The sequence below is a fragment of the Oratosquilla oratoria genome, chromosome 22 (assembly GCF_046742065.1).
Source record: "Oratosquilla oratoria isolate Oo_2021 chromosome 22, ASM4674206v1, whole genome shotgun sequence".
Classification (NCBI taxonomy): Eukaryota; Metazoa; Arthropoda; class Malacostraca; order Stomatopoda; family Squillidae; genus Oratosquilla; species Oratosquilla oratoria.
The window spans coordinates 52,242,887-52,266,136 of record NC_134798.1 but is presented as its reverse complement, the minus strand read 5'-3'; the positions used below and the strand labels follow the sequence as shown (position 1 = coordinate 52,266,136).

Below are 23,250 nucleotides of genomic sequence, written 5' to 3'. Positions count from 1 at the left end.
AGTAAGACAGATTGCCACATGCACATCATCTCTAGATGTGTCAACAGTGGGGGTTTCCCCATGTCACACCAAAGGGCTCATATTAGATCATACTTACTATAGTGAAATTATTTTGTGTGCTAAGGAATGGTAGACTGCTGGAGGACTGGAAGAGTGCCTGTAGTTCTGCTTTACAAGTGAAAAAGAGGAAAAATGAGATTGCAATAGTTTTAGAGGGATCAATTTGTTGAGTATAGTTGGGAAGGCTTATGGAAGGGTTTTAAGAGGATTAGGAGAGGAACAGAGAAAGTAATTGGTGAGGAGCAGTGTGGGTTTATGAAAAGTAGGTGTTGCATGTATCAGATTTTTGTGACAAGGCAGATATGTGAGAAAGCTTTAGCAAAAGGTAAGGATGTTTTTTGGGGCATTGTGGCTTTGGAAAAGACTTATGAGAGGGTAGAGAGGAAGGCATTGTGGGAGGTTTTGCAGTTATGAGTAGTCAAGAGTTTTTCCAAGAGTAGTAGAGCCTATGTTAGAATTGGAAATGGAGAGAGCAAGTGGTTTAAGATAAAGGTGGGGCTGCATCAGGGACATGTCATGTTGCTATGACAATTCAATATGTACATGGATGGGATGGTGTGGGAGGTAAATGTGAGGGTAATGAGCAGAGGACTGGAGATGGTTAAAGAAAATGGAGAAAAGTGAGAGGTGAGCCAGTTGTTGTTTACTAATGATACTGCACTTTTGGCAGGGTCAGAGGGAGTATTAAGGTAATCAGTGATGTCATTTAAGATGATATGCAATAGGAGAAAGTTAAAAGTAAATGTGGGTAAAACTAAAGTGATGAGATATACAAGGGGAGAGGGCGGCAGCAAGCTTAAAGTCTAAAAAGTGAGAACCTGGAAGTAGATATCTTTAGATATTTGGGGTCACATGTGACAGAAGAGGGAGTGGAGGTAGAGGTAATTTGTAGATTGAGAGAAGCAAGTAAATGCCTTTGGGGATTAAAAATTATTATGAGAAATAAACATCTAGAAATGGATGCAATGAGGAGATTGTATGAAGGGGTAATTGTCCCAACAGCATTGTATGGGGCAGAGACTTGAATTTTAGAGACAAAGAAGAAATGTTTAAATGTGCTTGGGATAAAATGTCTGAGAAACATGGTAGGGTTGGATAGAGAAACGAGGTGCAGAGGTGAATGCAGGTGGAAAAGATGGCAGATAGGGCTGATGAAAGAGCATTGGGATGATTTGGACACATGGAAAGAATGAGTGGAAATAAATTAGTAAAGGAGGTATAGAAGGCAGAGGTTGATGGAGTAAACTTGAGGGGACGACCATGGATGAGATGGATAGTGGAGTGGAGGTGGTATTGAGCAAGAGGGAAATGTCTGTTGAGCAGGGAAAGAAGACATGAGATAGGGATGAGTGGAAAATGGCTGTGAATAGATGATACTGTGATGCAAGAGTGGGGGGGGGAGTAGGGTGTGGCCATGTGTGAATTATATTTTGATGCAGCCTAAAGGGATTTCTCCCTATCTCCACTTTTTCTGCACGAGGGGATGGAGAGGGGGTCACCAATTGTGTGAAGTGGCCTTACTGTGGATGTACTGTGTCTTGCTACCATGCTTCTGACCCAGAGCAGTGGGCGGGATAAAGGGATGGCCAATCATCTACAAGGAGCTATGAGGAAGGAAAGGGTGGTGGATGGGAGTGGAATAGGAGGGAGTGGGTACATGCCTTCTAACTTGGCTACCTATGAGAAGGAAAAGCCTTTGGTATACAGTACTACCTCTCATTAACAGACTAAAAGGGGGGTAATGGTGTCTGTTGATGTGAATAATCCATTGATTTGGAGTGGTTTTTGAGTGGCATAGTGATTGCACAGCACTAAACAACAGCACCAAAAACACAGTGAAAACACCACAAACACAGCTAATTAACGTCCGTTAATGAGAGGTAGTACTATATAGACTTTTATATGTGGTTCAAAATACTCTGAATAATAAGAACTAGCCAATGATATAGGTAAGAATTGCAACTGAGAGTCCTGATCTAACATAACTGTTGTTAAATATGAAGATTTTTGTCCATCTCAATTTTTTTTAAATTACCACTGATGTTACAATTAATTTGTGGTACTTATAAATGGGGCTCATAATTCTAATAAGAACTAGCCAATGATATAGGTAAGAATTGTAACTGCGAGTCCTGATCTAACATAACTCGTTAAATATAAAGATTTTTGTCAGTGTAAATTTTTTTTAAATTACCACTGATTTTACAATTAATTTGTGGTACTTATAAATGGGGCTCATAATTCTAAGAACTAGCCAATGATATAGGTAAGAATTGCAACTGTGAGTCCTGATCTAACATTACTTAACTCTTGTTAAATATAAAGATTTTTGTCTGTCTCAATTTTTTTTAAATCACCACTGATGTTACAGTTAATTTGTGGTACTTATAAATGGGCTTCAGAATTCTGATAAGAACTAGCCAGTGACAGGTGAATTGCAGCTGAGGGACCAGGGAATATCTTTGTAATATACAAAGATGTTGAAAATACCAAGACTGATATGAGCTAGCCGATGACATTGGTACGAATTGCACCTGTGACACCTGAACTAAGTCTTGGTAAATATGTTTGCCCCATCTCGATTTTCAAAACTTGCTACCAGCATTTCTATTAATTTGTGGTTCTTATATATAGGGTTGAAAATACTGAGAATGATATGCACTACCTAATAATATAGGTAAGAATGGCATCTGTCTGTGGTGGGGTTTGAAATTAAAGGAAAGTTGCAAGATCGCAAGGGGTGGGGGCCGGTAGGGAGTGTTCCCCCTCCCACAGTGAGGACTTTTTGCATTCGTTTGCTTCAAATAGTGTAATCTGGTGCACACTGTTCAAGCACAGTGCACTTTTGTTCTACCTTTTCCGCATGTGCCTTAAAAATGGGATGGTTTCCGTAAGTAGTATTCTGACCAGACAGCAAAATAGCTTTCATACATGGAGTTCCACAGAAATGCGGAAATTTTTGTATGCCTGAGACTGGCAAACAACCTTATAAACACCCACACATCTACTCCTGCTCATACTGCCACTTTCACTGCAAAATAGGCATTAAAGTGTAGCAAATGCCGAATGCAAACACACTACACATGCACTATGCTAACTTACTAATATCTGATTTTACTCATGAATGTGGCCTGTACAAAACAACTATGATATAGTGCTGGTTGGGCTATGATGTCATATGTAAACAAACTGGGTAGTATTGGTTTTCTATTTATTTATAAATTATTTATTCTATCTTTTAATTTACAATCTTATACACTGTATAAGAATTGCGAGGACAGCACAAAAAAGCAAACAACACTTCTTTCCATTGTGGTTCTTTAAAACAAAAAAATCCATATACATTTAGACAATAAGTAATATAATCAAGAACAGACTTGTTAACTCATTATAGTACATACATATACCAAGGCTTTTTCCCCCTTACAAGGGAGGTAGCCAAAAAGGAAAAGGCATAAAATCATTCCCACACATTCCATTCCTGAATACACTCCACACCCCTCCACCCTCCTCTCATCTTAGCACCTCCTGGATGACGGATCATCCCTGCACCTTGTCCACTGCCCTGGGTCAGAAGCAGTGTCGCAAGACACAGCAAGGCCGCTTCATTAAATCGGCGACTCCCCCATGCATATAGGAGAAGACGGGGAGAAATCCCTTCAGGCTGCGTCAAAATTTGCTCACATACTACCTCACCCCCCACCCATTCCACCTCATGCATCACATCATCCATATACAACCATTCTCCATTCACCCGTCTTCTGTCCTCTCCTGTCCTTCCTCAACAGACATTCCCCTCCTCCCCATCCTGGGACGTCCCCTCATGTTCACTCCCTCCACATCTGCCTTCCATACCTCTTTTACTAGTCTTTCTTCACTCATTCTTTCCATGTGTCCAAACCATCCTAATACTCTTTCATCAACCCTATCTCCCAACCCCCTTTCCACCCCTGTTCTCCTCATTTCTCACTCTATCCAGCCTAGTAACCCCCATCATACTTCTCAGACACCATCTCAAACACATTCAAACTCCTCTCTTATGTTCCATGTTTCTGCCCCATACAGTGCTGTTGGCACAATCACTCCTTCATATAGTCTCCTCTTAGCATCCATTCCCAAATGTCTATTCCTCATTACACTTTTTAATCCACCAAGGCATTTACTCGCTTCTCTCAATCTACATTCTACCTCCACCTTTTCCTGCCACATTTGCACCCAAGTATCTAAAACTATCCACTTCCTCCAGTCGCTCTCCCTTAATGCTCACTTTCAGTAATAGTACACACTGAAAACATGATCAAACCAGTTCACACAATCTGTGGTTAACTCATGTACAACCTTCAAAAAATATAAATAATCAAGATGCCAACACTGGGATCTTCATGATGCCTACATTGCTATCATTGTACCAAAGTGGCTATTGGACATCAAACTACATTTCTTTTGAGTCAGGGTGGCCTTGTGGAAGGTTGTATCCACACTTTGGAGGCGATGTTAGTAGCGGAGCAAGTAAAAGGCTGTTTCATTCTATGGATTTATTCTAGTAAATCGTAACCAATTGTCTTGTCCAGAGCCAGTCAAGATCTGTGCTAAGAAACAAGGCAACTGATCACAAGGACTGTGACGGTTGCCACTACATCAATTTTTGGTCATACAGTAATATTAACAACGTGACAGTAGGTATTTACATGGTTGAGTGATACACTCAATATTAAATAAAAATATTTACAATTATGATACATAGAAAGGACATGGCATATTTTAATCATACATGGTGAAAAATAAAATATAAAGATAATTCCTTCTATGGTCACATTTCATGCAGACCAGGGGTCCTATGAGATCAAGGTCAGGTCTGCCTAATTCCAGTTAAGTGGCCTCTGGTTTGACCTGACACTCAACGGCAGTTTGGTGCTGGTGCTGCAACGTACACATCAAATGCTTGATATCTATTTCCTTGTAATGTGACATCCTGTGACATGTAATAGATCTTCTCCCAACAGCCTAGTGCAGGGGTGAAAGGCATGAACCTTTTACCTGTCCTATGTTCAAGTGGCAACTCATTGCCATAGGTAAATGACACACTATTCAGTTCATCCTGATATTTCTGTCTTTGTACAGATAATGTGGATACCATGTTGTCGATGAAATCATTACTTTAAGTTTTCATTATATTCTCTGTAAATATCAACATGTGAGTCAAGAGTTTTATATTTTCATAAGTTTCCTTGTATTTCCTGCAAATATTCAATGTGTTATTTGTTTTATTTTTATTATGTTTACTTTGTTTTCACATCATCAACTTATACATGGATGGGGTGGTGCGAGAGGTGAATGCTAGGGTAGCGGGTCAGGGATTGGAGATGGTTAAAGAAAATGGAGAAAAGTGGGAGGTGAGCCAGCTGTTGTTTGCGGACGACACTGCGCTTGTGGCAGGGTCAGAGGAGGGATTGAGGAAGCTGGTGGTAGAGTTTGGGAGAGTATGTGATAGAAGAAAGCTAAAGATAAATGTGGGTAAAAGTAAGGTGATGAGATGTACAAGGGGTGAAAGTGGCAGTAGACTGAAAGTGAACATTAAGGGAGAGCGACTGGAGGAAGTGGATAGTTTTAGATACTTGGGTGCAAGTGTAGCAGGAAAAGGTGGAGTGAAGGTGGAGGTAGAAAGTAGATTAAGAGAAGCGAGTAAATGCCTTGGTGGATTAAAGAGTGTAATGAGGAACAGACATTTAGGAATGGATGCGAAGAGGAGACTGTATGAAGGAGTGATTGTGCCAACAGCACTGTATGGGGCAGAAATGTGGAACATAAGAGAAGAAGAGAGAAGGAGTTTGAATGTGTTGAGATGAGGTGTCTGAGAAGTATGGTGGGGGTTACTAGGCTGGATAGAGTGAGAAATGAGGAGGTGAGGAGGAGAACAGGGGTGAAAAAGGAGCTGGGAGATAGGGTTGATGAAAGAATATTAGGATGGTTTGGACACATGGAAAGAATCGAGTGAAGAAAGACTAGTAAAAGAGGTATGGAAGGCAGATGTGGAGGGAGTGAACACGAGGGGACGTCCTAGGATGAGGTGGATGGATGGGGTGAAGGGGGCTTTGGGGAAGAGGGGAATGTCTGTTGAGGAAGAAAGGGAGAGGACGGAAGACAGAGGTGAGTGGAGAATGGTTGTATATGGATGATGTTGTGATTGCATGAGGAGGAATGGGCGGGGGGGTGGGGGGTGGAGTAGTGTGTGTGAGTAAATTTTGACGCAGCCCGAAGGGATTTATCCCCGTCCTCTCCTTATATGCAAGGGGGGACGGAGAGGGGGGTCGCCAATTAAATGAAGCGGCCTTGCTGTGGATGTGCTGTGTCTTGTGACACTGCTTCTGACCCAGGGCGGTGGGCAAGGTGCAGGGATGACCCATCATCCAGGAGGTGCTCAGATGAGAGGGAGGGTGGGAGGGGTGTGGAGTGTATTTAGGGATGAAATGGGTGGGAGTGTTTTTATGCCTTTCCCTTTTTGGCTACCTCCCTTGAAAGGGGGAAAAAGCCTTAGTATATGTATGTAGTATATATGTTTACTTTGTTAAGATGTAAGCATTAGGCCAGTCAGACAGGTGGTCCCATGAACAATGTATCCATCAAATGGCATCCTATTACACACTCATGCACACATGCTGGACAAATACACCATGAGGAAAAACTAAAAGCACTAGGCCTACCTACTTCGAAAGATTAAAAAGAAAGAGATAATATGATTACAGTATTGGTCACTAAATAGGATGGACTACATTGGCAGAAAATATTTCAACTAAGGATAGGAGCTATGTCATGAGAACAAATTAAGGAAGACTATGTTACAGAGCTGCAAAGAAATACAGTTTTCCATATAGATGCATAAATAATTGCAATACCTTTGGTTATATAGCACAAGCTGGAACAATACACAATTCAAATCTAAATACACATACATATACCAAGGGCTTTTTCCCCTTACAAGGGAGGTATCCAAAGTCAAAGAGCCCCTCCCACCCATTTCATCCCCACATACTCCACTCCCATTTATCACCCCTCCCTCCCTCTTTTCTTGTCTCCTCCTGGAGACTAACTTGGGACTGTACATAATTATTGGTATGATAAATTGGATAGGTAAGAGACAAGACCCAATGAGCATTGATCTTTTCCTATATACCACAATTAAGTACACTCGTATGATTCATGTCATGGACATGGATAAAAAAAAACCAAGTGATTAGGTGAATGACCTGTAAGGTATGCATTTAGGCATTGTATGTATGTATGTATGTATGTATGTATGTATGTATGTATGTATGTATATATATATATATATCACACAGGAAACCTACAGTCGGAGAAAGTAAACTTCGAATAAAGAAGAACCCTATATTTCGGCTATCAACTGTAGCCCTCTTCAGGAGAGAGGGCTACAGTTGATAGCCGAAATATAGGATTCTTCTTTATTCGAAGTTTATTTTCTCCGACTGTGGGTTTCCTGTGTGTTATTTACAAATGTGCTACATTTCTGTTTAGAAAGATATATAGATAGATAGATATATATACATATACATATATATATGTATATACATATATATATATATATATACACATATATATATAAGAGAGATAGAGAGAGAGAGAGAGAGAGAGAAAGAGAGAGGGGTGGGGGGGCAGGCATAAATGCATACCTTACAGGTCATTCACTTAATCCCTTGTTTTTTATCCATATCCCTGAGGGAGGGAAAGAGCCTTTGGTATTTGTATTCTGAAGTTTCACAATACTAAATGAATGACACTACAATCATTTATTAATCTATTTCATTTATTTCTTATGTACATATCAAGAGGCATTCCACTGTTTCTATAGCATATCAGATTCAAGCTTCAATTAGACCATTTTCAACACACAAATTGAGTTGATGAACAAAATTTAATCTTCTGGTCCAATAAAATATTCACAAGAACTATTCCACTGGTGTATGACTTTACCACAACATTGTTAAATAGATCATAACAATTTCAAACAGTACTTGTTCATACAGACCACCTCTGCAGAAAGAACTCCTGTGTGGGTCATCACATATTTGAGATAACTTTTGTGAGAAAACAGCATTGCATAGGTTACATTGGAGAGGTTTCTCTCCTGTGTAGATCATGTCATATTTGAGATTTTGAGGTGACTTTTTTAATGATAAAGCTGCATCACACTGACCACACTGGAAACACTTCTCTCCTGTGTGGGTCATAATGTGATCTTAGAGATGTCTCTTGTGAGAAAGCTGCTTCACACAGGTCACACTGGAAAGGCTTCTCTCCAGTTTTACCTAGTGTGAGTCATCATGTGATGTTTGAGGTTATGCTTGTGGAAAAGCTGCATCATAGGTTACACTGGAATGGCTTCTCTCCTGTGTGGGTCATCACGTGATCTTTGTGGCTATACATTTGAGAGAATGCTGCATCATACAGGTCACACTGGAATGGCTTCTCTCCAGTGTGGGTTATCATGTGATGTTTGTGATCTCACATTTGTGAGAAATGTGCATCACTAGAAAGGCCTTTCTCAAGTGTGAGTCATCACAATATTGAGCATTATTCTTTCATGAGAAGACTGCATAGCATGTTACACTGAAAGTTTCTCGCTAGTGTAAGTCATAAGTGACGGTTGTAAGAATCCTTTTGCAAAAAAGCTGCATCACACAGGTCACAATGGAAAGGCAATGTGCAAGTCAACACATATGTGAGATCAGCCTTTCGTGGGAAGGCTGCATCATACAGGTCATATTGGAATAGCTTTTCTGCCACATGAGTCACTACATGATGTTAAAGATCACCCTTATTTGAGAAAGCTGTATTACATATAGACAAAAAGAAATTACATTAAACTAGAGAGACATGCAGACTAAGCACAGAAGTGGAAGCAAAAGCAACAATAGTTTAGGTTAGAATCTATTTACATTGCGGTGATATTTCGAAGGACGAGATTAAGAGGACTAGGAGTGAAGACCTATGAAATATCGTGAGATGACCAACACTGGAGAGAAGCCTTTCCAAGGGCTCCTCTCCAGTGTTGGTCATCACAAGATATTTAAGACGATGCTTGAGACAGTTGTGCCGCAGATGTCACACCAGATCCTCTTCATTGTATGACAAATGTGTGGAATCTTCGGGTAACTATCCCACAGAAATGTTGATAGTTATCCTCATCCTGGAAAAAAAAAATGTAATTATAACATTGACATCTAACTCTTTGACACTGTGTAATAAAAGGATTGTGGATGTTTTGTACATGAACCATTTTATACTCAAGTCCTTTGTACCTAAAGAGAACCTTTGTACATGCCATCATCTCCCTTGGTACCTAAACAAACCCTTTGTACACGGCATCAACTAACATAAAATAGGTAGAAACACTAACAGGTATGGTGCTATGATATATTGCATTCTACTTTTTCATTACAAAAATAGGTTACAAAATAGGATGAGAGAACCTTATGAGAGGTACAAAGAAAAGAGAAGTAAAGTATAAGATAAAGGAGGCAAAGAGGAGAGCAGATATGAAATGGGGTAATGATAAATGGTAAATGATAAGCGGAACCTTCCTATATAATGTAAACTACTTATATTTTGTGAGGCAATGATTCCTTTTAAGAGAGGGCTTCAATTGTATTTTGAGTATTCCAGCCAATGATGCATAATACCCTGGCAGTAGCCTGAGAATGTAGTAGCCTTAGAAATGTGCTCACTAATTTGTAATTTTGCATCTACTGTAACTGCATGTGCAGCATGCAAGAATGTAAATACTGAATAAGCATTTGATAAGCCACCTTCATTTTGTCTAAATTTTGGAAGCAGCGATTGGAAGAAACATAAAACCAGGCAACATAAGGCAACCAACACAAAAGTAGAATAACCTCAGCCAAACAATAAATACATGTACATGACTGACAAGAGCCTATAATAATGCTTGCTTATTACCTGTATGACTATTATGCTAGCAAATTCCATGACATATCTAGATCTCATGTCCCAACAGTCTTATAGAAGGATGATTTTATATGTTGGAATATACATTAGTGCCAGAGAAATCAAATTTACAACTAATTACCAAGAAAACGTGGATTAAAATAAAACTGCAGGGAAAAGATTAAATGTTAGTACACTGTGTTTATAGAAGCCCAAACAGTGCATTAGATGTTAATTTTATCTTAGGGAATTGATGGAGGAGGCAACAACGCTAAACACATCTTGTATACTCATAGCTGTGGATTACAACTATCCAAATATTATTTGGGAGAAGTGGACGACTCCAGGAGATGGAGAAAATAGAGAAGAACATCTTTTTGTGGAAACCTTGCAGGACATGCCCATGTATCAGCATGTTCAGGAACTCTCAAGTGAGAGAGGATCTGAAAACCTAGTCTTCTACATATAATCTTAACAAATGAAAAGATCATGATAAACTCATTAGTGGTGTCATCACCCCTGGGGAAAAGTGACTACTTTAATATTCGTAGGATGGTAAGTGGTTATTAATCCCTGGGTGATGTATTGTTTGCAAACATTAGCTATGACCTCATTCTTAAACTCAGTCCCATTGTTGCTAAGCAACACTGAAGGAGTAGTGTACATACATATACCAAAGGCTTCTTTTCCTCTTATAAGGGAGGTAGCCAAAAAACAAAGGTATAAAAACCACTTCCACCCATTCCATCCCTATCGCACTCCACTCCCCTCCACCCTCTTATCTAGGCACCTCTTGGATGACAGGTCATGGGAGACTGGAACATGAGCAACTACTGAAGCAGATTTGTGTAAGGGAGCCAATATCACAAAACAGCTAGTGATCAACACATACAAGAACATACATTGAGTCTTGAATACTATGGGGCAATTACAAGAGACCTATGGCAATAGTGTGGAAAGAGCAAGGAGTAGGATACTCTAGAATAGGAGCAGTGTGAGTAGAACTTTTGTTCTGAGCACAAGACTTGTATTGTGCTACATGAGTGGCAATGTCTAAACATATTCTAGGCCAATATTTCTTGTGAGCCATAGCAAAGTTTTGTCACGACCTGGGTGACCAGCTTGGGGGGGAATCATGAACAAGAGATAAAACAACAGGGACTCAAGACTTATGGATCACTAATTGTGCCACATCTTGCTCAAACACTTTCATGTTTTGAGCAAGACCACTACCTTGCAAGGAGAACTGAGACAGAGGAACAGGCAATTTTGGCATGGTAATATCCTACCTAACCAGTGGCTAGGGACTGCAGGTGCTAACAAAGTATGATGAAGTAATTCTTTAAATTTCCTAGAAAGCTTTGTTGCAAATGAGAGTAAAGATTCATCTGGCTGATAAGAGAGGAAGCAATCCTTCATTCAGAAGGGCTAAGAAACAAGATGTAGAACAAATATTCCAAAGCAAGTCGGAGTCTATCCAGTGATTACACTGTTTTCAGTCCAATGTGAATGTATCAAAGAATCTATTGCATCAAAGGCCACCATACTGGCTCTAGCTTGAGTATGCATAAAATTCTCAATGCCCATAGAGCAAACAAGCACAACAGCCGATCTGTAGCACCAGAGAAAATTATCATCAATCAAATTACTGTCAAATAGCATAAGAAAATTTACTTTGAAAATGTTGTAATCATAGTTTAACCCCTTCCATACGGTGCCGCACACGTAGGCGTCATGAGGAGCAAGTGGATTCGCGACGCTGCCATATCGGCATCTTGATTATATTTATTGTAGTCGCCCCTGTGTTTTTACATTCTCCCAAATGCGCCCTGAATCCCATTCTCTGTGGTTTTCAAAATTTGCGGGTGAAAGAGAGAACGATCGATATAAGCGGTGACTTTATTTTATGATGCGAATATTATTACGTTACGTCATACGGCTGGCATTGGCTGCTGCCCGCGAGATTTAAGTCCCGTACTGAAGTGGTTAAAGCTCTAGGGTTGATGAGCTAGTGTATTGGGAATAAGTTGAGACCTTATAAAAGAAATTTTATCTGCCCCTGTATTGACATTAGTTTTGATGATACTATCTTCACATTGCTGTAAGAAAGCAGATACAGTGTAATTAGGATCTTTCCCCAAGATTTTGACCACAGAGGGGTCCTGGTGCATAAGACTGGGGCGAGACATATTTGGGGGTGCCATTGCAATACCGTAGAAAAAGGATGGGGCTTTGTCACTAGACATATTACAAAGTGGGGACGGCCGGTATGGTTCAACCATTTAAGTATCATATATACAAATTGAAATTATACAGATGTATAATTCTAGAAAATACAGACTTGTAAGTGTCATCTGCTTCGAGAGGAAAACTTGTTTCGTGAAGTAGCATCCTCAGAAGACATGATAGGAGACCAATGAGTGCAGTCTGGCCCTCATCCACACAGGGAGCAGCTGCAGATCAACAGCTCTGCACATGATCCTGGCTCACACATTTCTACAAATACATATTTATATGAATACCATGTAAAATATACATAAAAAAAGTTTACAGGAATTAGTTCCTCATATTACATGAGACAAAAAGTTAAGAGAGGATGGCAAAGGGTAACAATAATATTCGATGCGGCCAACAAATGAAGCAAGTAATGGATACCATGTGGGCCTGAAAGTCAGTACTTATCTAACAACAGCCATGCACCCTTCGACATAAACATATCGATAATGTTACAAAAAGACGTTGAGGAGTCTTGAAGCACAATGATCTTACGGCCTCGGCCAATGGAGGTAGCAAGTGGCCAGGAGATAAGGCACAAGCTGGAGACAAAGCACAAACTTTGAAGGCTGTGATGTCCCACAAATATGAAACAATCCACCATGTCACACTTTCCACTTCCACAAGAATGTTTTTGCAAGTGTGTAATATTTCCCTTGCACTATCATAAGTGTGGTAGCCTGAACCTTGCTGTGGAATTAAAAGAAAAAAGACAAGGGAAAAAGCAGACGTGCTCGAACATGCAGGATTCAGTTCACAAGTGCACTATTCAGTCACTAAATAAAGAAATTAAATGTTTTTATCATGCCACCACAATTGTTCTAGGCAAGGGTGGCGATAAATAAAAGATTTAATTCACGAATAATAAAGTTTCCCAATAACAAAATGTGTACACGAAACAACGCATGTGGGTCTTTGACCAATGCCAAAACAAGACTGCTTACTCGGTGTAGTTTAGGTCCGACATGTGTTTACAGCTTCCTAGCCAAACCCCCTAGGCTTTATATACAAATACAAATATACACATTTATATGTACATACTAATTATACATACATATACCAAAGGATTTTTTCCCCCTTACACAGGGGGTAGCCAAAAAACAAAGGCATAGAAACCACTCCCACCCATTCCATCCCCTACATTACCCAATCCCCTCTACCCTCCCTCTTATCTTGGCACCTCCTGGATGATGGGTCATCCCTGCATCTGACCCACTGCCCTGGGTCAGAAGCAGTGTCGCAAGACACAGCACATCCACAGCAAGGCTGCTTCATTAAATTGGCGACCCCCTTCTCCGTCCCCTCATGCAGAAAAGGAGAAGATGGCAAGAAATCTCTTCAGGCTGCATCAATTTATTTCCCATACTCCCTCATCCCCATCCCCCACCCACTCCCCCTCATGCATCACAGCATCATCCATACACAACCCTTCTCCATTCACACCTATCTTTTGTCCTCTCCCGTCCTCCCTCAACAGCCATTCCCCTCTTTCCCAATGCCCCTTTTACCCCATCCATCCATCTCATCCTAGGTCACCCCCTCATGTTCACTCCTTCCACACCTTTTACTAGTTTTTCTTCACTCATTCTTTCCATGTGTCCAAACCATCCCAATACCCTTTCATCAACCCTATCTTCCAACTCCCTTTCCACCCCTGTTCTCCTCCTCACCTCCTCATTTCTCACTCTATCTAGCCTAGTAACTCCTAACATACTTCTTATGCATTTCACCTCAAACACATTCAAACTCCTCTCTTCCTCACTTATGTTTCAAGTTTCTGCTCCGTATAGTGCTGTTGGCACAATCACTTCTTCATACAATCTCCTCTTTGCATCCATTCCCTGATGTCTATTTCTAATTATAATTTATACATACACAGGCTCCCATAATATAAAGCCTACTGGAATTTGACTACAAATGCTACATTAATAGAATTACAACTAAAACACAGGTTTTCTTTTACAATAGAATAAATCACAAACAAACAAGGAAAGAAATGACACAAAACTGGATTGATGACTTGAAGGAAATGGAAGGTTTGGATGAAAAATTATTGACTTTGACTGTGAAAAGCAAACAAGAGGAAGTAGAGTATGTTTCATGCAAGACATAAGATAGGAAACCTAAGAACATGGACACAAAAACAGCTATAAAGATGAAAAACTGAAGTAGCAGTTGATATATGGAAACCAAAGGTCTAGACAAACACAAAGAGGAATTGGAAATAGCAAATCAAGTTAGGGAAAAAATATACATATAACAATAATAAGATAACATCAATAAATACTGGTAGGCATCATGAGGCGCGAGTGGGTACATGAGGCTGCCGGCGTTGTAGTCTTGATTATATTTATTTTGTAGTTGTAGCCAAGTGACCCCATATTTAGTGAACTGGCTTAATCATATTTTCTGTGGTTATAGTAAGTCCTCGTTATATGGTGCATATGTGTTCCTGAAAACCTTATCGCAAATTGAAATTACCATATACCGAACCCATCATAACATGTAATAAGATATGGCAGACATACCTTCTCCCTGCTCTTTCCTCTTCAAAACACGAGCGGTTACCATATCTGTTAATTTTTCTTACCGTAAATAGAATCGAGGGTAGTAATTACCAAATACCGTAACTGTGAATTTACCGGATAAAGAATTACCGTAGAAGGAGGACTCATTGTATTAATATTCAGATTGAAAGAGAATGACTAATACAGCTGTAACTTTACATTTTATAATGCGAGTATGGTGATGCATCATCGAATCATCGTACATCACGCAACTGATGCTGCCTACAAGAATTTCACTCATAACAAAGAGGTTACAATAGTTACTAGAGTTGCAAACTTAAAGTGGATGATAATAGACATAAAATGGCAACCACTAAAAAGGAAAGGGCTGAGGTACTATCAGACTTTTTTCTAAGGAATTTACTAGAGAGCATGGGAAATTACATGGGGGAATTACTTTCAGTACCAGTTTCCAGCTTTCATGAGCCACTTACTGATATTCATGTGACAGAGATGAAGGTACATTAAAGCTTAAAGGTGAACTGAGAAGGTTTTGGATTTCTTTACTTTTTTTTATTTCACATATGAAAATATAACTTAGAAGTTAGAACACTAAAATGCACATTTCTAGCATTTCATAGTCTTGATTTTATCCAAATAGCATGATCAAGTGCCTGATAGCAGACAAATTTTTCAATGTCTAGTTACAATTTCCACCGCTAGGGCATACTGATGATGTAACAGCTGTTGTTTATATTTTTCCAGCGTGGCCAACACACAATACAAAAGTGACTTCACATCGAGTGAAGAAGATTTATCGGATGGATGCCCTTTCATGTTCCAATGGGGGTACAGTACAAGGATACATGCAACAAAATATATATACAATACACTATGTAAAAATGTATATTTTTATGAGTTTATAGCAAAATGAATAATCATAAATTGGTACTTTTATTTCTTTCAGGCTGTACAGGTATCTTGCTTTTCATACTTGGAACAGACTGGTTTAAGAACTTTCATAGTGGACTGAAGTTTGGCATCTCTTGGAAATTTATATGATGTATATTCAGAACACATCCTCAGTAATTCACCAAGCAAAATCTTTACATATTTTGTAAATACAAAATGGAGATTTATGGTTTGTACATTTTACTGTTTAGTTTGTCATATTATCAGAACAATACCAAATTTCTAGGGAAGTATCAATTTTGGATTTATCACATTGCTCCCGTAGGAAGTCCTATGCCGTTTCACAGTTTGGATGCAATATGAAGCACAATAATGCTTCATACACTTACCATATGTTCAATCAACATTCTTCTCCTTGCCCCTCCAACACCTGCTTTGGCTTTGGGATATGTCCCATTGCGCCTCTCCATTTTTTCCAGTTTTCTGCTTTTTACATGAATTTTCATTGAAATGAAGGGCAGCAAGTACTAGTCTGAAAATTGAAAATTAATATATCAATTTTCAATCACCTTGCACGCATTTTACCATTCTCAATATGAATTCAGCCCCTTTGTGCCTGAATTACTGTAGTGAAATTACATCAAGAGATGTTTGAAGTTACATGTTGCCAATTAATGAAGCGGCCTTGCTGTGGATGTGCTGTGTCTTGCAACACTGCTTCTGACCTAGGGCAGTCGACAAGATCCAGGAGCCAAGATAAGCGGGAGGGAGGGAGGTGGATGGGAGTGGAGCATGTGGGGATGACGTGGGTGGGAGCGGATTTTATGCCTTTGTTCTTTGGCTCCCTCCCTCGTACGGGGGAAAAAGCCTCTGGTATATGTATGTATGTACACAACCTTGTGATATGATTCCAGCACTGATGTTTGTTGACAAGGCAAGAGCTGACCAATATTCCCAAGTGCTTTCTGCATTACTACGAGTCCAAGATTGTTGTGTGCTTTTGAACCTGAAAGCAAGATGATAAGCAGGCTGTTGTGCGGTACATGATTACTAAGCAGATGTATATCTATGAAGCAAGTGCAATGCTAAAACTATGGTGCAGTGTTGGTAGAAGCTACTATTCCCTGTCAACCACTTCTACATGCCAGTTCCTTGTCAAACGCTTTGCTACACTTTGTATTATAACTTACAAGAAATGCCAGGTTCACACTGTCAAAGACTGTTAAATCTTATTACACTGAACAGGGGAGAGGGTTGATGAAAGAGTATTAGGATGGTTTGGACACATGGAAAGAATGAGTGAAGAAGGATTAGTAAAAGAAGTGTGGAAGGCAGAGGTGGAAGGAGGGTATATGAGGGGATGTCCTAGGATGAGATGGATGGATGGGGTGAAAGGGGCATTACAAAAGAGAGGAATGTCTGTGGAGGAAGGATGGGAGAGGACAGAAGATGGGGGTGAATGGAGAGGGGTTGTGTATAGATGATGCTGTGATGCATGAGGGGGAGTGGGTGGGGATGGGGGGTGAGGAAGTATGTATGAGAAAAAATTTGACGCAGCCCAAAGGGATTTCACCCTGTCTTCTCCTTTTCTGCATGGGGGGATGGAGAGGGGGGGGGGGGTCACCGAATTTATGAAGCGGCCTTGCTGTAAATGTGCTGTGTCTTGCAACACTACTTCTGACCCAGGGCAGTGGACAGGATACAGGGATGACCTGTTATCCAGGAGGTGTCAAGATAAGAGGGAAAGAGGAGGGTGGAGGGGGGTAGAATATATAGGAAATGGAATGGGTGAGAGTGGTTTCTATGCCTTTTTCTTTTTGGCTACCCCCCGTGTAAGGGGGAAAAAAGCCTTTGGTATATGTATGTACATGGGAGAGGACGAAAATTTGATCAAATCTGAGAGTAAATTGGGCTTATTACTTTATTTCAGCCATTCCTTATCATCAACGAGCTTGTGGAGGCATGTTGGATATATTTCACCATAGCCTTCATGCTTGATGAAAAGGCCAGGGTCGCAAGTGTACTTTTTTTTTTTTTTTTTGAGTTTCACTTCCAATCCAGACTTCCATGACTCATGCCACCTGCACCGAATGATCAGTCCTTTTTGTGAACAGGATCTTTCGGAACAGAATGAAAATGAAGTCCATCTGCAGAAGAAAGTTTCCTCGAATCATTGGTGCAATTTGCAGATACAATAAACCATTTTCAAACAAAATACTTGATAAAACCTTCCTAACACACAAAATATGACAGATCACTGATCAAATCGACAGTGCAGCACAGAATTTTATAGTGCACGCATATGGCATGCACCAGAATGTAAACAAGATTGACATTACAGCAGATAGAGCCTTACAAGAACAGCCAGAGATTAGTAAAGGAAAAGTTTACCTGCTACCAGTATTTTGATAGGCCTTATTATCATATTGCATGATAATCAAGATTTATTTTTGCATTATTTGATCAAAAAGTGACTAAGCCATACATCTAGCAAATATTCCCCACCTCTTTGAAAACCTTCTCAGTTGACCTTTAAAGAACAAAAGGTATATAAATCACCGGGCCCAGACAATATCAGTATAAGAGTACAAAAGGTACTCGTATTAGCAAGGATCTAACAAAGGCAGGTAGTGAACTTTATAAATTCTCGATTTTCATATATATGCATAAGTCTCAAAATACTCAGAATGATAAGAGCTAGCTCATGATATTGGTAAGAATTGCTATTGACGTTACTATTATTTTGCAGTACTTACTTAAAAAATCACTACTGATATTACTATTAACTTGAAGTACTTATATATAGGATTCAAAATACCCACAATCGTAAGAGCTAGCCAATGATACAGGTAAAAATTCCAGCTGTTACACCTGACCTAACCTACTGGTATATATGAAGATGTGTGCCCATCTCAGTTAATTTAAAAATTGCTAATCATGTTACCATTAACTTGCGGTACTTTTACATGGGGTTCAAAATAGAATGATTAGAACTAGCTGATGATATAGTTAAAAATTGCAGCTGTGAGACTAGTGAATATCTTTATAATATACTGCACCCATACGTTAGACCATCTTATTAAAAATTGCTAGCAACATCACTAATAATTTGTGGTACTTGTGTATAGGGTTGAAAATACTCTGAATAATAAGATCTAGCCGATGATATAGGTAAGAATTGTAATTGTAAGAAGAGACCTGACCTAACCTCTAGTCAATATTGATGTTTACCCACCTCAATTTTCTAAATATTGCTATTGACATTAATATTATTTTGCAGTGCTTACATATGGGGTTTAAAATAATCAGAATGAAATGAGCTAGCCAATGACATATGTGTTGAACGTCTAGACCTCCTAGAAGATGTAATCTACCACCAAAATCTACTAGATCTTCATCTACTGCCTCTACACATACTATCAGCACTGCATATATGCATCGCGGTGCATATAGGAGTCAAGTGGTACTCTGACCTGACTTTCGACAAAAAGGGTCATCCCGCAGTCATCTCACTATTGTTCGGACCACGGCGTCAACCTTCCAACCAACATCTGGACGCCGGTATCGACACCTCATCAAACCCAAGCAATATTTCCATTTATATTAAAATCCCTTTTCCTACGGGATATGTCCATCCTGTCCAAACCCTCGGACAAACTATAACATTGTACGTATGTATATACAAATTGTAAAGTATTTAAAACCTATCCTGATCTCTAATATTTGCTAAAACAGCACCTTGTAAATAAATAATATCTCATTGGCAACCTAGCCATGAGCCATGTATATAAACACCTCCTGTCACAAAGTGAAGAAAAAGACCACAGAGAGAGAGCTACGCTGCTCCGCCGTGTTTATCTTAAGCCTCCAAAACGCCGCTCAAACTATCAGACCACGTTTACCACTCTCCCTCAAACTTAACCATATGTTGGACAAGACCAACATATGTAAGAATTGCAACTGTGAGACCAGTGAATATTTTTAAAATATAGAAAGATGTTCACTATTCTTAATTTATTAACAACCACTACTGACATTCCTATTAATTTGTAGTACTTTTGTAAAGGTAGCTAGGTCAATATGAAAATAGAATTCCTGATATTTGAGCTGAAGTAGTTCTCATGGGATGGAAAAAGTCGCTATGAGTATAATGCAATTTGATTTATCCATCTAGCTGTCCTAGTTCTCGAGATATTGCATTTTGAATGGAATTAAATCGGGCCTATTTTGTCCGAGGAAATCGGGCCGAAACGTGCGGTCTGACTGATCGCCGATCAAACGTAAACAATGACGGTTTTTACTAACAGGCACAATTTTATATAAAAAATTAGCATATGGTTGCATTATTTGACCTATTTTCTATAAGATGTGTGATTTCCATGTAATTTGATCATATAATTACGTTTTTATCCTCTGCAAAATTACCCACCACAGCTACGAATACCGTAAAATTACATGAAAATCACACATTTTAAAGAAAATAATTTGAATAATAACCCAATAGTAACAAACTTAATAGTGTAGTTTGATCCATACCACCAGTGATCATAGATAACGGGCCGGACGAATCGTAGCTGTGGTCCGTAATAATATTACGGAGGATGAAAACGTAACTTCTCTTCGATCAAATTACATGAAAATCACACATTTTAAAGGAAATATTTAAAATAATTCAACTATAAGTCTATTACACTAATAACATAATAGTAAGAAACTTAATAGAGTGAAGTTTGGTCCATATCACCAGTGATAGATAAGATGGCGGGATGGATGTTGATGTTGTTATCCGATAATCCGACCCGATAGAAAAAAAAAAACTAATTTAAACAACCAATTTCTCAGCTCTACCGTAACATACTGACTTTATTTTGGTATTAGAATAATCCACGATACTAGTAGTTTTGGTTAATTATGGTCAGTTGCCCGCACAATAAATTTGTTAGCTCATTTTTTACGTTGAAACATATACCAATTTTTGATATACTGCTGAATGCAGGCCGCCATGTTTATCTAATGTTTTTATTGACCGACATGTAACTGATGATGTGAATGTTTGAAATTTATTACGATCGTAGTAAATACACTCACGCAACATTTTTATTAATTAAATTTCCCGCGGTATGTAAATTTGGCCGTTTGAACGGCGTGCGCATAAAATGACGCGCTATTGTGCTCGTCATCGACGGTGGCGCCTCTGGTGGTGTTTGACCTACCTAGTAAAGGGTTGAAAAAAAATGAGAATGAAAAAAGAGCTAGCCAATGATATAGGAAAGATTAGTGAACATCTTTACAATGTATCAAGATATTTGTCCATCTCAATTTTTATAAATTACTACTGATATTACTATTGATTGTAGTACTTGCATACGAGGTTCAAAATACTCTGAATACCCAGCCAACAATTTGAGTAAGAATTGTCTATGAGACTTGACACAAGTCTTGCTGTGAAAGATGTTCACCCACCTTAGTTTTTTAAAACTTGCTACCAATACTATTAATTAGCAGTGCTAATATATGGTGTATGGCCAACTCAGCCCATCACATAACTTGGCTCATCTACTAAACTAAGTTGGCCTGCCATGGCTAACTCCACTGGTTAGGTAGGATAGGTTAGAGTATACAACTTTATCATGCTTTAATTTCTTCAAACCTCTGCATCCATCAAAACAAAGATAGCATCTCAAGCAGCCAATGGGCCAAGCTGGCAGATAACCTAATATACGGGGATAAAAACAGAGAATGATAAAAACCAGCCAATGACATAGGTAAGAATTGCAGGTGACTGTTGGCATGTGACTGGGTTCTAGATTCTAGGAAAAAAACAACATACACATACCACAGGATTTTTCTCTCTTACAAGGGAGGTAGCCAAAAACAAAGACATAAAAACAACCCCAACCCATCCCATCCCCCAGATACTCCACTCCCTTTCACCCTCTTAATTAAAAAAGAAAAAAAAAAAGAATGTGAGGAAGCGGTGTGTTCCCCCTCCCAGTTAGGACCGTTAGCATTTTTTTTTTGTGCTTCCGCCAATACAATCTGGTGCATACTGCTCTTGATTGCATGCTTTCATTTCGCCTTTTTCTATTGTGTCTTATAAAAGGGATGGGTTCCTTATGTAGTGCCAGACAACGAGAATGCATTCATGCGCGGAATTCCACGGAAACGATCACATGCCTAAGGCCGGCAAACATGATAACATTATTTAAAAATACCCACTTTTACCCCCGCTCTAATAGCCACTTTCACTGCGAATCGGGCATTGAAGTGTGCTAAATGACAACAGACTACGCATGCGCTAAGCTACCTTACTATTTCTTGATTGCACTCATAAACTCAAATATGAAGCACACGTGTTTAGTGGGCACCACAAATACTCAAGCACTTGTAGAAATACTGGCCGGTTTATGACGTCATATGTAAACAAACATGGCAGAAGGACGGGTCACCAAGGTTTTTTTTTCTATTTTCTATTTCTATTTATTTATGTATATATCTATTTTGTTTTTTATTTCATAATTTTATACATAGTTGTAAAAATACTCTCTATACAAATTTCGATGGTGGCAGAAAAAAGCATATGACCCTTATTTCCATTGTGGTACTCGTAACAAAATTATACATTTATAAAATATGTAATAAAACTAAGAACAGACATGTTGAATAATAATATTTACCATAACAATCTTTGACATGACTCCTTGTGCGGAATCAGAAACAACCAATGTATACAGCAAAGATCAGAATGTTACTACAAGTAATATTGACATAATCTATTATGTGAAAATAAAATGAAAACATCTGTAGTATTACACAAATAGAATATAGTAATGGTAGTCACAACAAAAAGTAATAATAATAAAATCACACAATAATGATAATGATACAGGAGTACATAGGCCTTTGACTTTGACTACCTCCCTTGTAAAGGAGGAAAAGCCATTGATATATGTATGTATGCACAAGGAAATATTGATTAGAACTATAATAGCTACGAACACACAAATTATCCTTACGTAGGGGCAGATGCAGATGAGAACAGATTTAAGCATTAGAAGTCTGTTATAAAAGAGCGACGTATCACTTACCTTGTTAGTTCCTGGTTCTTCATTTAATACGACATTCGTCTCTAGTTTCTCTTTCACTCACATCGCCACCTAAGTTCTATCTATATTTTTCTTCTACTGCGCCTCTTTCACTCCCCTCCCTTCCCCTTCACCTCACATACTCACCACGCACACCAGCCAGCACCCCATTCGCCTTCCTTCGCCTTTGATCCCGTGCCAGGGTGCCAATTGTACACCCGTACCCGTACCACATTCAAATGACTCCCCCTCCTTGATCTCGAAATCAACATATTCTTCGTCGTCTTCGTCTTCTACTCCGTAGCCCTGCAGTCATCTCGAAGGACGTTTCTCACACTGCGTCGTAACTCTCTTCCCCTTCTGGCACTCTCAGCCAACTTTTCTTTACTCTGGATAGCGCATCCGCTTTGTTCACTCCTGACGTCACTTGGGTTACGCTCACCTTCACGCTG

At 39.2% G+C, this 23,250-nt stretch overlaps 1 long non-coding RNA gene across 2 annotated transcripts; it reads right to left on the bottom strand.

The window, feature by feature from the left end:
* Positions 1 to 7,567: 7,567 nt before the first annotated feature.
* Positions 7,568 to 22,129, bottom strand: LOC143037598 (uncharacterized). Of its 2 annotated transcripts, XR_012967489.1 has the most exons (4): positions 22,021 to 22,129; positions 16,103 to 16,245; positions 12,362 to 12,516; positions 7,570 to 9,262 (listed from the first exon to the last, which is right to left on the bottom strand). It is a non-coding gene; the product is annotated as an uncharacterized LOC143037598 (long non-coding RNA). The 2 variants fall into 2 exon arrangements; XR_012967488.1 differs by having other exon boundaries at positions 7,568 to 12,516.
* Between the last annotated feature and the right edge of the window lie 1,121 nt (positions 22,130 to 23,250).